Here is a 17,149-nt window from a genome sequence, read left to right on the forward strand (position 1 = left end):
GCTTATATGTAGGTTTTAGAATCCCAGGTGGCCAAAATTTCCGGAGCCCTCCATACAGCGTCTTTCATAATCATATCGCGGTTTTTCAACGTAAAACGCAACAATTATTATTAGCTCTTGGGGGTACTTCGTGTATCGTGTTTCTGTACTTATTCGCTGTGTTTGATACGGAAGCGCTTTTCTATTTTACTTAGATATATTTGTTTTCGTTGTTTAGGCTTCCCTGAATTCTTTTACTGTTGCCACTCACCAGGTAATCGGATCTAGTATAAGTGGCAATAGTGTGAATAGCGGCGGTGTCCTGCAGCGCTTTGCGCAACTGTACAATACGTCTGAAACGTTTCTGGGCTGCACATGTTCTTGGCGACGTACACCTGTCCGGTGATCCGTTACTGCGAAAACCGTAATATGTTTACCGGCAAGGTAGAACTCCACAGCGGTATTTTCGCCATCGTGCGAAGGCTTCTTATTGAACTTCATACGGTTAGTTGACAACCCGTTTACTGGTCAACAAGCGGAGCAGTGACTCCCGTGAATTACAAAAGCTAAAAGCAAGAAGCGCTGTCAGCGAAATGTATAAATAGCAGTCACGTTAAGCAGCTAACACAACGCCAACAAGTTGTTTCTGAATGAAGCAGATATACCTTGAGCAAGAAGTACAACACTTTTGAAATACTAACAGAGTTTTCATTCAAGTGAAATACAATTGGTCGCAGTTAATAACTATGCAAGCGAACGATGATGTGCATAGGCGTTTTATGATGCACTATATAGATATATAATAACACATTTGAGAATGTATCGAAGTATCTTAAGATACAATTGGAATGTATCGTATCGGATACAATCAGTGTTGCAGTATCTTGTATCTGTATTTCAAATACTTCTTGCCTGAGTATCTTGTATCGTATCGCGATACAATTTCAAAGTATCTTTGCCCAGTCCTGATCATATCGTTGCCGCAGAACCTGACTGGATTGTACAAAAAGTCACAGTTTCACATTTTTTTCTTCTGCTTTATTTTTCTTTGTGCCTTTGTTATATATATACACATACATATCAGTGTTGTGGAGTGGCCACTCCGGAATTGGAATGACTCCGGAATCATTCCACATTTTCGCGACCCCGGAATGGAATGGGAACAACGCTTGGAGGAATAGAATGGGAATGGAATTAAGCGCCTTTTGCACGGAATGGAATGGAAATGAAATTGCGTCTTTTTCCGAAAATAGAGCACGTTTTCGTCCTACGCGCTGTTTTTCAAACTTCAAACATTAGTAAGTTAGAGCCTCGAATTTAACAATAAAGCAGTATTTTTAAAATGACTTCGCTTATTACAGGCACGGTACACTTATAAGAAACGCGCCTACAAACCGAGGCATAAGTCAGTGTACAAACAAATGCATTATCCCAGCAGATACTGAAGGGCGAAACATATTATCCCTGCGCGTTGGTTCCCATTGATACCCCCACACGAAAGTGGCAATACTCTATGCTCAGCCTGATCTTTACCTTACGAGCAGTTTAGTATCTGAAACACGTAAATATCCTTTGCAACAAGGAAGACACTGCATACCTGTGCACAGGCGAACACAGAAAGTTCTCCTCACCCCATCCATGCTTGCGAGCAGTGTGTCGGAACGGAACGAAAACCAAAAACGAAAAAAAAACGATATTTTTGACCGGAACGAAAACGTAACCGAAACGTCATCTATTATTTCGTTCCGGAGTGAAACCAAAATTTTTTCAATCGTTTTTCGGTTCACGAGTAAACTTAGCAATCCGGAACAACTGCGGTCATGCAACGTGAGCAATTATGCATATCTCAGGGTACAGTATCAGCGCGTAGCTTAGGCAGGAATTCCAAAGCAAAGATATGTTGAAATTGTGCGAAAAACGAAAGCAGTGGCAACCAGAGATGTTTATAACAACGCAAGTGGACTTTTGCGCGCCTGTCACGCAGGCGAGCGTGGGGAGGGCATTGTCGGCGCTGAAGTTCGTTACAGCGAAAGCTGTTATGAGATCACAACAGCCGATTTTGGCACCATAGTTGTCCGCCGCAGCCGTGTCCGTAAGCGCTATCGCGTGAAATAAGGAAAAAAAAAACCGGCAGATCCCACGCCTTGTGGGAATCAGGGAGCTAGTAGTTCAGGGAGCGAATCAGGGAGCTATAGTAGTTCTATGCTGCATTTTTTGGCTTTGATCCAAGCGTTATACGAGGAGGATCGACGTGTTTTTGAAAGCGTAGTAGTTGTGTGCACATCGTGGCCTAACCAGGGGCGTCAACTACACTGGCGTTTAAAGGGTAACTTGAGGAGCGCAAACGTGAGTATTATCGAAACGAACGGCACTTTACGGTGCGATGAAGTGAATACCATACGTAACTTTCGTGAGCGTATTTCTCCGGGATCGAGCAACGCTTGAATATAGCTTGCTGAATACTAGACATGCAAATGTAATGTTTATTAGACTGCTACAAAAGTGGAGCCAACACTGTAACCACAATTGACGTTAACCCGGCATGACGCCTGTATCATAGGAGTATATCTACAGTGTTTTTTGCTTTGTTATAAAATAAGATAGCCAGCACCACAACCACAATTGACGTTGCACCGACATTACGCATGCATAGAGTCTTTTTCCAAAGCAGTTCCAAGCAGTGGCGTAGCTCTGTGGTAGAATACCTGACTATCACGCAGAATGCTTGGGTTAGATTCGTGCTGGGAACCTAAGTTTTATTCTTTCCATTCGTCGAGTCAACGCTGCCGGTGTCGGTTGTATTAACTCTCTCGCATTTAAATTACCAATGTCTGTTCTCGCTGTTCCTGGGAAGATATAAACTGTCAATGACCTGTGGCGCATACCCGCTTACCATGGCCCGTCGTATACGGGCCACACGTGTCTGGAGGAGAGGGTTTGACGACGTAAGCGACAGGATTTTCAAGTTATTCATGTCATGACCCGACAGTCATATTCACCAAACCCTCTTACCCTCCCATGCCCATTTTTTTCTACACCAAACTAAGGATGCGATCCCGATCGAGAGCAGCCAGACGTAGGCGGCTAGATAGATAGATAGAAACGCTCAAACTGCCTCGGGTTCGCAAAGAAATGCTCTGCATTTAAAATGAAATGAGAAACGAATTTCTAGGGTTGGATGGGATTTCAACGCGCGCTCTGCGTGGCAGTCGACTATTCCACCACAGTGCCACTCTGGTGCTTGTAACTCATTCGCAAAAATACTCTATACAGGCGTCATGTCGGTCAAGGAATCGTGCTAACATATGTAATATAGCGTAGCAGAAGAGTAAAATAACAACCTGGCGTCACACAATACGAATTGCGCAACGCGTCGGTCGTTGAATGCTTCCAACCCGTAACAAAGGACTCAGCCAAAATTTTTCATCGTCATCAGCCACAACACAAAGTGCATGTAATGCCTTACAACTATGTAGCGGGTACGATGATTCTCCGAAGAATGATGAAAAATGGCATAGTGGCTGCTTCGCTACTACAGAAAAATTGCGGTGATTTATGGCGTAGTGGGTACCTTGCATATGTACTTGTATTAATAGAATACATTGCTGGGCTAGTTCGTTCATAATATTCAAAATTGGATAGCGCGAAATCGACCAGGACTACACAGAAGCACAGGACAGGCGTCTGTCCTGTGCTCCTGTGTTCCTTCATAGTCCTGGTCGATTTCGCTCTATCCAATGTTGAAGTACTTGTATTAGTTGCCCCAAGAGAGCCTACGACGAGCTCTAGAAAGGCCGCTCGTCCAGCTTTCGCTGTGACTGTGCTGCGTGTTCGGCACAGGCCTGGCGATTTTTTTTATCAGAACAGCGGTCTCGCACATCAGAGAGCATAGGTCGGCAAAAAATGTGGAGCTCACTCAGACTCACTCATGAAATATATTTTGCCCTTCTAGCTCACTCGGACTCAGACTCACAAAAGTTTTCCTCAGCCGGACTCACTCTGACTCCTACTCACCAACTTTACTCACTCGGACTCACTCAGACTCAGAATCATGGCTCTATCTGAGTCTGAATCAGTCTGAGTCGACTCATGAGTCCGTTAGCGTATAACTGGCTTTGTCGACCATGGTGTCAATGCTCTTTCACACCAATACCTCGCATAATTGGTGCTCTACTTGGCGCCTTTTGGTCACACAACTTGAAATATGGGTTATCAGTGGTTGCAATCCAGTAAGGATATTTGTATTGAAAGGGATGACTCACATGAAATATCTTTATCAAGAACTTCCTGTGAAAGTTTCCGGGGGCAGGTATTTACACATCCCCCCCCCCCTCTGTAAATCACGCCTCTGATCAATAAATATCGATCTGGCGTATGAACTCTAGTTCTTGGAAGTATGTGTGAGTCGACGGGAGTATAAACGTGAGCCGACATAAGGCTGATAGTAATGCTTAAGTGGTGTAGATAGAACGATAAGTCGGCAAAAAGGCGTGGAGCTCACTCAGACTCACTCAAGAAACATATTTTGCACTTCGAGCTCACTCGGACTCAGACTCACCAAAGTTTTCCTTAACCGGACTTACTCGGACTCAGACTCACTAAAATTTTTCTCAACCGGACTCACTCGGACTCAAGCTCACCAAAATATTACTCACCCGGACTCACTCAGACTCAGACTCACGGCTCGATCTGACTCTGAATGAGCCTGAGTGAGTCGACTCATGAGTAAGTTTGCCGACCTATGTCAGAGAGTGCACTGAATGACGTGCTGCTTCTGAGATCGTGCTCACTCCCATGACAGTAAAATGATTGAGCCCGCTAAAAAATATCGTAATTGACTTTTGAGAAGATAAATACTATGACTTTGAAGGGTATACTGGTTTGTGCTTGTTGGTAGGAATTCGTGGTACAGTTACTTCCGCTCCTCTGAAGAACGTGGGAAGAACGTGTTTTGCCCCTGTCCCGCCTTCTTAAGAGGAGGGCAAGTTACTACATCACAAATCAAATGTTTTTTTTATGATTAGCTTAATTTCAATTTTTCGCATACAAAAAAACCGTTACGAACCGTTACGGAACATTATTTTTGCGCTCCGGAACAGAAACGGAACGAAACTCTTTGCGGTGGAATGAAACTAAAACCGAAACGAAAAACATTTCGTCCCGTCACCCTGCGATTTACTATGAAGATTTCACAGGTAATATTGAGGTAGACTAGTTATAGAGATTGTTTGTTTGTTTGCCCTAAGGAGACTCCTTTTTGAATTATTCTGGGTCGCTGCTCGCTTCTTCTTTTGCTTCCATTCTACACCGCGACAAAAGATTACCATGCTAGTTTATATTGGCTTATTTTCAGTACTAATTCCAACCGGTGTTACATCCGTCAAACTTCACACCTGATAGACTGACTGTGTGCTCTGCAGAATTTTCAAGTATTAGCTCTGTTTTTTTTATCTATTTCAGTAAAAAATTACAACGTTTATCTTTAGCCTCAAGTATTTACCTCAAAATCCTGCCGCCCGGTTCTTGGCCCATCCCCCTTTGTGGGTAAGCGCCACTAGGAAGAGGTCATCATCATCATCATCATCATCGACACGCGCCCGCGTGGTCACGATTTCGAACGGCCAGGGAACAGTCGCAGGCCGCCATCACCGGCGTCGGGCGAGCGCAGGGAGTGCGACTGGAGGCGGTGATCTCGGGCCCTGCTATCAGGACCTGCGACTACGGCACGCTGAGGCGACGGTCCCTCGTCGATAAGCTCGCCTGCACCTAGTCTCGGAAAATTCCTGGGGACGTCGCCTCGCTCGCAAGGCTTCGATTCTCGACGCAGCAATGAGTCGCTCTGCGCAGAACTCGGAGACGATCATCTTCCTGACGGAAGCGCCTCGCGATGAAGAAAAGCCACCAGCCACCGAGAGCAGGCGACCCAATAGCAGGAATCAGACGTCGCTCAAGACCGTCTACAAGATCGTGCAGCAGGCGCCGCCCCCCTCTCCGCCGCCGCCCGAAGAGGACGAAGAGCAGCGCGAATTGAGCATGAGCATCTCCCTGGAAGAGACCAACGCGCCGATGCGCAAGGCGCCGGGGCTCCCGAGCGGATCGCAAGTTCTGCGCGTCCTCCCGCAGGGCACTAGCATTGTGCTTGAGCAGGTAAGCGCTCCGCCGCCGCCGCGTCCACCGTCCTCGTCGATGCCTCCGAGGCGCAAATCCCTTCCGGCTTCGATGCCGCCCAAGAGCCCCAAGCCCCAGTCTCGTCCGCCGTCTAGGTCCAAGTCGCGACCGCTCTCCCCTCCCATCATCAAAGTGGTCCAGGAGCAGAGCTGGTACGAGAGCGAATCCGAGACCGAGCCGGAGCCGGCGCCCGAGCCGGAGTCCTCGAACTCTGAAGAAACCGAGTTGAAAATCAAGTTCGAGATCGGTGGCCGTAGCGGTTCGGAAGAGGGAGGGAGATCTGAGCGCCGCGGGCATTCCAAGTCGCCTGAACCGTGCCTCGACTGCTTGGAGGAGTTTATCCGCCGCAAGAGAGCCGAGAAGCAGCGACGGGGAACGGACACTTCGTCGCAGGTGGAGGTGACGATGAGCAAGAAGCGCGTCTGCTCTCGTCGCTCGTCCAAGTCGGTGGCGACAACATCGTCAGTGCAGAGCTACCGTTGTCCAAAATGCATGGCGTGCAAGTCCTGCGGAAGCATAAACGTCACCGTGCCGATAGCCAGGAAGTAATCGGCTCGAAGACTTCGACCGAGGAGGAGGGCTGTAGCCGCGACCAGAGATTCATCTAACACGTTCGCGTGCCCAAGAAAAATCGTTGCGATTTCCCAAGAAAGATATTGGTTTTGTGCAGGCGCTACCTGATAACGTTGGTCTGGTCTGTCGCTGCAAAGAACCCCTCGGAGGGAAGGACTCGTAACAGGACAGTGTCATTAACCTCGGCCACCGAAGTCTGCTACGAGGCCTGCTACTTTGGTTAAATTAAATGTTTACTCTTTTCGTCTATTTCTCAAATCATTGATGTTTACGATCAGAGTGGGTGAATAACTTGTCTACGCGCAGGATATGCGAGTAAATAGTATAATAGATAGTTTTAGTATAGGCGTATGAGTACATGTTGCATTTAATTCGTTCTTGTAAAGGATGATAACTAGCGCCAGAGCGTGAGAATAGCGCTTTCTGCTCCCGTTTCGTCTGCGCTGTTGATCATCCTTCACTGTGATGTACCAACACGCGCAATTCGTTGCTGCAGTGCGCACTTGTGTTCTCGGTAATCTTTGCTGCAACTTGACAAACTATTATAGAGGATACAAGGGTCGAAATTTAGCCTACTTTTCTTTCAAAGAGTTCGCAAACGTAGTGCCAACGTGCAAAATTAAACGAACATGTGAAGAGCATGTCTAACGTTATAGTGACATGACAGTAAAAGATTCGTGGTTCGAGTGAGCCCTTAATGTCCTGCTCTATGGTAACCGTACCCGGCACTTGTAACTGGGAAAGTTAGGAGTATGGGTAAAGCGTTATTTTAGTGCCCACGCGCACACTGCGCAACTTGTCTTAGCAACATTGCGTATTTATGAAAAACGCTGAGGCATGGATCAATTTTTGTGCGACTCTACATAAAAGATGATGCACTCCTCTGCATGCACGCCTAGCGAAGAGTGTATTCGGAACCGGCATTTCTTCCTTATAATTATTACATGATTATGTTGGATATGACTGTAAAAATTATGGCCTTGACTGTACAAGCTTGAGTTGGAACTGCTTCATTATTGATTTGCATGCTTGAAGTATAGCTATCCCCTAAAAAAATAGGATTTGTCATTTTCATTTTATATGTATCTGCTACACTTCTGTTCTCTGACGTGACACACGAACTAAAAACAATTTGAACACCTGACAGTGAAGAAAGCGCTGCCCCTTGAGCGTGCTATATAAGCGTAATTACACCTGAATGCGTAAAATAATTGGCTGAAGGAACGGTAAATATGTTTTTTTAGCTGGGGAAAAACAGCGCAATAAAGGACGAGGACGCAGGAACACAGTAGACTGGACGAGCGCTGAACTTACAACTGACATATTTATTGCACCTACCGCTCGTGTTTACAGCGCATCAAACCGAGCACGCCATTCCAATCAAATCGCCAATCAAAAGCATGACGTATGCAAACTACATATTCACTGAAAGCTAACACGTGTACATGAATTACACCGTGCGCACGCATCTTCCACACTCATATAAAATGAGCAAAAGTGACCGACCGATAAAACCAGTTCCTAACAAGGATGAACAAGCAACAGAACAACAGTTCTGTTGCTTGTTCATCCTTGCTAGGAACAACAACAAACTTTTTGGGGTGGAACGAAACTAGGGTCCCTAGAATATTGGCTAGTCTGCCGTCCGCGGAGGAGAGCGAGCACGCTTACCGAATGATGCGGGTGGTGGCGCTTCGAGCAGTCCTCATGCTGGGGAGCGGCGCTCCGCCGACCAGCTGCGTGTCGCCGAAGCGCGGGCGCACGTTCAGCATAGTTCAGCTAGACCATTTCTTGCAATATTTTTTTTTTGCTGCAGCGTAATTGTGCCCATGGCAAATACTAACCGGTTCGATTAACAAGTTCTCACGTGCTTTCGTGCGCAAAGGCTTGCTTTGCCGAGGCACATGTATCAATGGAATGCATGGTAGTACGTGTGTAGGTTGTTTCTCAGGTGGAACGGCACCAACTGACATTGAAAGAACCAGTTTACTTTTTTTTCCAAATATTTTATTGGCATGAGCATAAAAAAAAACTAAAACAGGGAAACGAAAGTGGTTATGAAAGCAAATAAATATGAAGAGTTGCACAGGTAGGGAAATAATTTACATCTTCTCATTTTGAAACGCTTCAGCTGCTCTATTTTTTGTTGTTCTCTCATTGTTAGTGGGCCTTCACAAAAAAGCGCAGCCGTAGAAGAATGTAAAACTTCACTATTTGGCAAGTAATTTGCTGTGCATGCTCTGTGCATGTTAGTGCAGGCAGCTGTACCCACGTAATGAAATCGGCAAAGTCGAGAATGCTTTGCTCGTGTAGCACACTATTTAATGAGAACTAAGAGACAATAATGCCGGGGAAACTATACGGGATGTTATTTGTAGTAATTAGGATATAAATGTGAAGAAAAGTCCCTGCCGGCGGCAAGTTATCTTTTCGTCCACTTTACTTTCTTCACATTTATATCCTAATTACTACAAATAACATCCCGTACACTTTCCATGGCATTATTGTCTGTTAGAATTCTCATTAAATAGTGTGTTTCACACACACAAAAAAAACGAGCCCTTAAGATCGAGTCATCTTTGCTCGTGTAGCTCGCTGAAAAATGTCGTGAAGCTGTTCTCAAGGACGGTTATAATATCTTTAAGAGAGCCCGAAGGGTACATCAAACCTCAATTGTGGAAATTTGGTGTGGATTCAGAAGAATGATCCACAGCACCGCGCTTTTCCACAGAGAGCAGCAATGTACACTCATTACAGGAAGTCTTCCTCAGGATCTTTCTTACTGTGTACCCTGCCACACCATAAATAAGCATTTCATGGCTTTTTGCCGTCACAGAAGACGCGTGGTCCGACGAACTGATATTGCGCAAAGCGCTCGCAGTGCATGTTGAGCATCACCAAACATTCCTCCATCAATCAAATTATCCAGTACAGCAATCTTGCTTTCCGTTTGTACCTCAGGAAGAGAAGTCGGAGCAGTGATAACTTCTGGGGCACAATTTCCTGATTTATGTGGTTTTGCAATGTTATAAAATGCTAGCGAACTATCACTAAAAATTCTGCTGCAGTTGGATTGTCATTCGTTCCCGGCCCCAGATTGATCAGGTGAGGTCCACGTAGTCCAGCAAACACGCCGTTGCAGTTGTGGTCGTAGTGTCACAACGGACAATCCGCAGCACCTCAACACAAGACAACGAACAAGCAGGCGAGAGCAATGAGCGGGTGACATTCCGAAAGCGCGCAGCGCCCCCTGCGGGGTCATTTAGAAAGCGTCAACCCCTGCCCATACGGCGCGCCATGCGGACGGTAGACTAGCCAGTATTCAAGGGACCATAACGAAACTACAACCGAAACGAAAACATTTCGTTCCAACACCATGCTTGCGAGGCGCGCTTGACCAGCTTGAGTGCTGACGAGCAGTGCGGCCCAGTGTTCCATATTCGATGCAAAGGCACAAGGTGCCCGAGCGGTGCACTGGTCCAACTAATACCAGCAGATTTAGAGCGTTTTGTTCCCTTAGTTTTCTCCATATTCACGACCGCTCCAGACGCGTGGCAAAACTGCTTAGTCTTCTTGAATACTAATTTGGCAGCATAAAAATACGCAATGTCGTCATTTTAGCATTAAAGGAGCACTGACATCAAATTTACGCATGTCAAGATTTTTGCATCCACGAGTAGTTATCTACCCCCTAGCAGCGATTCGCGACCGAAAATGCAACTGAGGGACGAATAACTATCTGTTTTATTGATTTATATCACCGGTATCTAGCACGATTTAAAACGGCCGGCAAGCCCGCCATTTCTTAGCGCTGGCAGCGCTCCCTCGCGGTCAATTCCAGACCGCGCCCCAGTTTACCACTTGTCCACAGAAAGGATTCAAAGGAGTGACGTGAGGATCAGCTGCTCAGCTAACATTTCGTCTGCTAGGCGCGCACGTTCAGTCATGCCTTGTCACCAGCATCGCCGTGAAAAGTATCGACTAGTGTTGAAGACGGCATTCTGGAACTTAGAATCACCGCGATACGCGACGTCGCGAATTATTTTCGCTTCGACCCTTTGCAAAACAGCGATTCAAAAATGGACGCTGTTCCAAGCAGCAACGAGGAGGTGCCCAGGGACGCACGCTTGGGCCATACTCGCTGGTGTGTCTCAATTAGCTATATCAGAGAATTTTAGCGTGCACAGCATTCCGGTATACGCAAATGGGTCTGGAATATCGGCATAGCGAATGCATGCCAGCGGAGAAATAGAATACGATAGGTTTTTACAATAACAATTCTGTGCTTGCCAGGTTCTTCTTTGCACCGCCAGATGGCCCCACCTATCCGGCCTCTCACGGTTACGGCTGCAGTAACCCGGTATTACGCTAGCGCAAGGAAGTCCACGGACGAACTAACACTCACTAATAACGCTACATACGTGTTACTTGTTAGCGATGATATTTATCTATAGGCTGCTCCACTTCGATAGCTTGTGGTCGTGTTGGCGTGTACCGTACGTGTAATAAAACGACACGCACTTTCCGCTTTTTCCGCGCCTCGACGAGCAGGTCCGTACTACGCAGCGGTTCCCCGACATGCTGGCACGTAGTCGCTCCGATTGATCGCATTCGCGACAAATCAGTCGATACGACACGATGAATCGCAGGCACGGATCGGGACAGCAAGGAGAGCCACTGGCTGGGAGTGAGAGCCGGTGAGAGCGTCGCCTGGTGTCGACGGCACAATAAATACACTCAGATCGTCGACGTCATTGTTACTAGCGTATCGTCACTCAGGATGGTATGGTTGGAATGTATCACACCTGTTACGTAGCACTAGTGCCGATGTCGCAGCGTGATCAATCTTCCGTTGAGCTTTCGTGCGCTGTTTGTCCTCGAAATAAAATTACTTCCACGCGACGGACGCCATTCAAATTTGGCGAAGGAGACCTATGCATACCGAACAATCGAATGAAGGGCACATCTCGACTTTGAAATTTGATGTCAGTGCTCCTTTAATAGCATTAACACATTTAAGCTTAAACAATGTTAAAACATCACCATGTGGCGACGCAATCTGCGCAGCCACCACGCAGCCTACGCAGCCTCCGTCTCGCCACTGATTAGCCCGGCGTGAGACAGCTACTTGCTGCAACACGCTTCCGATAACAGACAGCGCCACGCAGTTTCGTCGGAGGCTTACGTCACCACTGCTGGCTATATAACCCAAGCTACCAAGCTTGATTTCATGTTTTGTTTCTCTAACCTTCCGAAGCGCAGCATCGGCATGCTTGCCCTGCTGCTGCTATTACGTTAATAAACATCGTTCTGTTTTATGTTGGGATCCGTCCTTCACCGACTCCGCATCCCACATCTGGTGACCCGGACCTTCGAACACGCAACCGGCGCTCCACCGCTGCCACCGAGCTCCGCAGCCATGTGCCAGCCTGCTGAAGCCTGGCAGCCACAGTTCGACCCGCCTCTGCCACCGTTCCGCACATACAACCTCGAGTCCTGGTTTGAGGAGTTCGCGGCGGCGTTGGAGCTTAACGGCATCTGGCTGCAAGCATTCATGTTTGAGGTACTAGAGTACCACCTTCCGCGTGACCTCAAACGCAGCCTCACCTACTTCGCGTGGCGCCCTCGCCCTTACGATGATCTGCGGGACGCCGTGCTTGAGTTTTACGGCATCGCACCCGCCACAGCAGCCGTGCCCGCACCCGCCGTAGCAGCCGTGCCCGCACCCGCCGCAGCAACCGTGCCCGCACCCGCCACAGCAGCCGTGCCCGCACCCGCCGCAGCAACCGTGCCCGCACCCGCCGCAGCAACCGTGCCCGCACCCGCCACAGCAGCCGTGCCCGCACCCGCCGCAGCAACCGTGCCCGCACCCGCCGCAGCAATCGTGCCCGCACCCGCCGCAGCAGCCGTGCCCGCACCCGCCGCAACAGCCGTGCCCGCACCCGCCGCAGCAGCCGTGCCCGCACCCGCCGCAGCAGCCGTGCCCGCACCCGCCGCAGCAACCGTGCCCGCACCCGCCGCAGCAGCCGTGCCCGCAGCAGCCGTGCCCTCGGCACCCGCTTCGGCGGACGAGCCCCCGGCACCGCCCGCGACGGCAGACGAGCCCCCGGCACCGCCCGCGACGGCAGACGAGCCCCCGGCACCGCCCGCGACGGCAGACGAGCCCCCGGCACCGCCCGCGACGGCAGACGAGCCTCCGGCACCGCCGGCTTCGGCAGACGAGCCTCCGGCACCGCCGGCTTCGGCAGACGAGCCTCCGGCACCGCCGGCTTCGGCAGACGAGCCTCCGGCACCGCCGGCTTCGGCAGACGAGCCTCCGGCACCGCCGGCTTCGGCGGACGAGCCCCCGGCACCGCCGGCTTCGGCGGACGAGCCCCCGGCACCGCCCGCTTCGGCGGACGAGCCCCCGGCACCGCCCGCGACGGCAGACGAGCCCCCGGCACCGCCCGCGACGGCAGACGAGCCCCCGGCACCGCCCGCGACGGCAGACGAGCCCCCGGCACCGCCCGCGACGGCAGACGAGCCCCCGGCACCGCCCGCGACGGCAGACGAGCCCCCGGCACCGCCCGCGACGGCAGGCGAACCCGCAGCAGCAGACGAACCCGCACCATGGCCAGTCGGAACTGTTCCCCAGCCGATAACAACCGGCTACACATGTGGCGGGGACCACCCTCCCGCGCCAGTCAGCTGTGATGCGTCCAACGCACGATTGTTGGCGTTGCGTCGACCACTGCATTTGGACCACCCTCACCACCGGCAACACCAACGCACCCCTCCGCTTGGCTCGCTGCCGCGAGCCACGCACAATCACCGTGGTCCTCGCCCGCTGCATGGTTCGCAGTGCCGTCCACCGGAACTGGTGGAACTCCTTACGCCTCCCGGACTTCTACAAGCCCCGAGGGCTCTCCACTCCGCAGGGGGGTGATGTGGCGACGCAATCTGCGCAGCCACCACGCAGCCTACGCAGCCTCCGTCTCGCCACTGATTAGCCCGGCGTGAGACAGCTACTTGCTGCAACACGCTTCCGATAACAGACAGCGCCACGCAGTTTCGTCGGAGGCTTACGTCACCACTGCTGGCTATATAACCCAAGCTACCAAGCTTGATTTCATGTTTTGTTTCTCTAACCTTCCGAAGCGCAGCATCGGCATGCTTGCCCTGCTGCTGCTATTACGTTAATAAACATCGTTCTGTTTTATGTTGGGATCCGTCCTTCACCGACTCCGCATCCCACAACCATTTGTTCAAACATGCTGACCATGCAAATACTATATGTGCGGCAGAACTGCCTCTATGGGGATTAGTAGGGTGGTTGTAATGCACGAGATATGTCACTAATCTACTATCCCTCGACCTTGGTCACGTGTTTTGCTAACTTTTGCAGTTCTTAATGCATCTCATGACATCAGCTTTATGGGGCGTTCATCCTTAACTCGATAAAACTATCAAGCTGCCTTTCCGGCGTTGAGGAATTGAAAGAAACGGAATTGCGGCAGGTTCTAATTTCCCGGAATGGAATTGGAATGGAATGGACGCGCCCATTCCGCAACACTGATACAGATACATATCCGGGGCATGACGGCGACGGCAAAAATCAGCTGAGCGTGTCCATATAATTGCTATCGCAATAAAAAACGTCCGTCATATCCGAACTTCTCTTCAAAATTACGGCAGTGGTCTGATATAACGGAACCTGCTGCCTGGTGGGATAACTGGAACCCCGAGACGACCACTACTTGACTTCATACACGAAGCAAATTTTTATGTGTATTTCTGAATCAATAATTCTTATGCCTAAGGGCAGACTTTCGATAATAAAAAAAAACAGTGATCAAGAAGATCAATTAAATTTAATAAATCAATAGATAAACTACGCACTAATCGTCTGCCTTTGACGCTGGTTGCTGACAAATGGCTGTTACCCGCCGTGGTGGCCTAGTGGTTATGGTGCTCGGCTGCTGACTCGAAGGCCGCGGGATCGGATCCCAGCGGCGGCGGCCGCATTTTCATCGGAGGCGAAAATGCTTGAGGCCAGTGTACGTATAGATTTAGGTCCACGTTAAAAAACACCAGTTGTTTAAAATTTCCTGAGCCCTCCACCTCGGTGTCCCTGATAATCAGATCGTAGTTTTGGGACGTTAAATCCCAATAATTATTATTATCACAAATGGCTGTTTCCACGCGCACGAACATGAATTCTATCTGCACAATAACAATATCTTTACGTCGGAGGAATTTAAACCCCCTCCCCGAAATTTTTCCGATACACACACGCACGGTCATACGTAAAGGGTGGTTCAAACCCCCAACAATAAAATTTAAGAAATACTGACTACCTTCCTGAGATATTTGTTGACAGTGGCCCTCCCACCTTGGCTGCATGCTGCAGTTCAATTTCTTGCAGCTGTTCAATAATGCACTGCTTTGAAAGAAATGTTTGTTGAAGCGATCCCGATAGACGGCGTTTTACAACTTTCAGTGTGCAACCAAAATTCACAAATGAGGCCATTATTTCCAGCAACCAACAGCGTGAAATGTTTTTTCACACGCATCTGACTGAAAAGGAAACAAAGCGATAACTGCTGAAGCTGAAAAACTACAGAATAAATCGATTCCAAATGTTGCAAGGTATACGGAGAGAAAAAGAACATGATGAAAATCACACCATCTCCGCTAAAGGGGACCATGAGGCGATGCGTCGAGCCCGCGTTTCAGAGGGGAAGGGCAGAGGGGGAGAGGGGAAAGTGGAAGAGGGGAAGGGGAGATGGGAAGTGGGAAGTGGGAGAGGGGGAAAGTGGGAGAGGAGTGTGTGGAGAGGGTTCGCGCATGCGCAGTAGGGGTGGTCACGCCGCACACCACCACCGGATTGAACTCCGCCATAAGATGCTTCGCATCTAAAAATTGGAACATGCTGTACCGGATCAACTTGTAGCTTCGGCAGCTCCCCTGCATTTTAATTAGGGAACGCGGCTGACCGCCGTTGCAAGAGCCTCACTGATGGTATGGTCACTTTCAAGTTTCCACTGAGGAACGAACAGCAAATACTTTCTATGTATATCTTCTATATCTATACAGACAGCACAAAGGCTCCATGACAACTCCAAAAGCCACATGGAGTCCCTTCTAAGGTGAAACGTGAGGACCCCTTTTAAGCACTCTGTACTGGAGCTTGGAACTCACAGGAAACGAAATAAATGTGCTCCGTATCCACAAATTTGACCGCGTAAACTTTTAAGCGTGCCGCCATAGCATCTATAGTCGGTTACAGCTTAAGAATACATACAAGTTCTGTCCCCTGAACTGTGGCGCGCCTGGCATTCATCTGTGCAATAGATTCATGGTATATTTCAGTTCTAACCAGGGGCGTAGCCAAGGGGGGGGGGGGGTTGGGGGGGTTCAAACCCCCCCCCGAAATATTTCAATTTTGCTTGCGTATATATACACGCACACATACAAACGCACGCACGCACATACATGAAGGATGGTTGAACCCCCCCCGAAAAAAATTCCTGGCTACGCCCCTGGTTCTAACGGTAAGTACTTCTTTTTTTGTTACTAATGTAAATACTTCGCGTATTAAGAATTAAAAGTTCTTCATCCTTACTTTATTTTAAATATTATGTTTGTCTGAGCAGTGATGTCTGAATCTGCTGAAATTTGCCAGCAAGTTAAAATTTTTAACCGAACACCAGAGGCACGAACGTGCGTCTGAATCGGAGAAATCACCTACCTGACACACACCTAAGGTGATTGACGTCACGGAATCGAGCAAATGCAATTGGATGAAAAACAAAGTTTCCGAAGTGGTTCCTGCGTTTGAGTGGCTGAGAAGATGGAGCGTGTTACCAAAGCGTCAACTCCTCGCCATGTGGCCCGTGGCACCAAATGATATAGGTGCGCGAATTGTGGCTAAACCGAGACCACTAAGTATGCTTTATTCAAATGTGTTGCTACCGTGGGTGTACGGCACCTTATTTGGCGCACCTTTGGAGTTAGAGCTACATCGCTGTCACAAAGTAAAAACCGCATGTTTGCCCAATTGACACTATTGGTCACAATGTGTACGTAATCTGAAGACGTCGGTGTCAGGCAGAAGCTCGTGGACTACCACAGCGTGCAGCATTCCCGGCTCTACATCGAATTTGTTAAATTATTTTCGGATACCTAGTTGACGAGCTGAAAGTGAGCGGTGTTGATGCCTCTTTAAGGCGCTGGAACATTCGGCTTTTCGTGGGAGAAAACTGCAATTTCCAGCAATGCCACACTGAGTTGAAAAAAAAGAAACAAGTTACCGAACTCCCGGTGCTGCCCTTCCCATTTTTACACCTCCCTAAGAGGTATCATCATTTTGTTAGCGTGCTTCTTGTTGTATAGTTCCTTGGTAGCATAGAGTGTATTATTAATGCAGTCTGCGTAAGACTGCGTCTTG

Source organism: Rhipicephalus sanguineus, chromosome 10, assembly GCF_013339695.2.
Source record: "Rhipicephalus sanguineus isolate Rsan-2018 chromosome 10, BIME_Rsan_1.4, whole genome shotgun sequence".
Taxonomy (NCBI): Eukaryota; Metazoa; Arthropoda; class Arachnida; order Ixodida; family Ixodidae; genus Rhipicephalus; species Rhipicephalus sanguineus.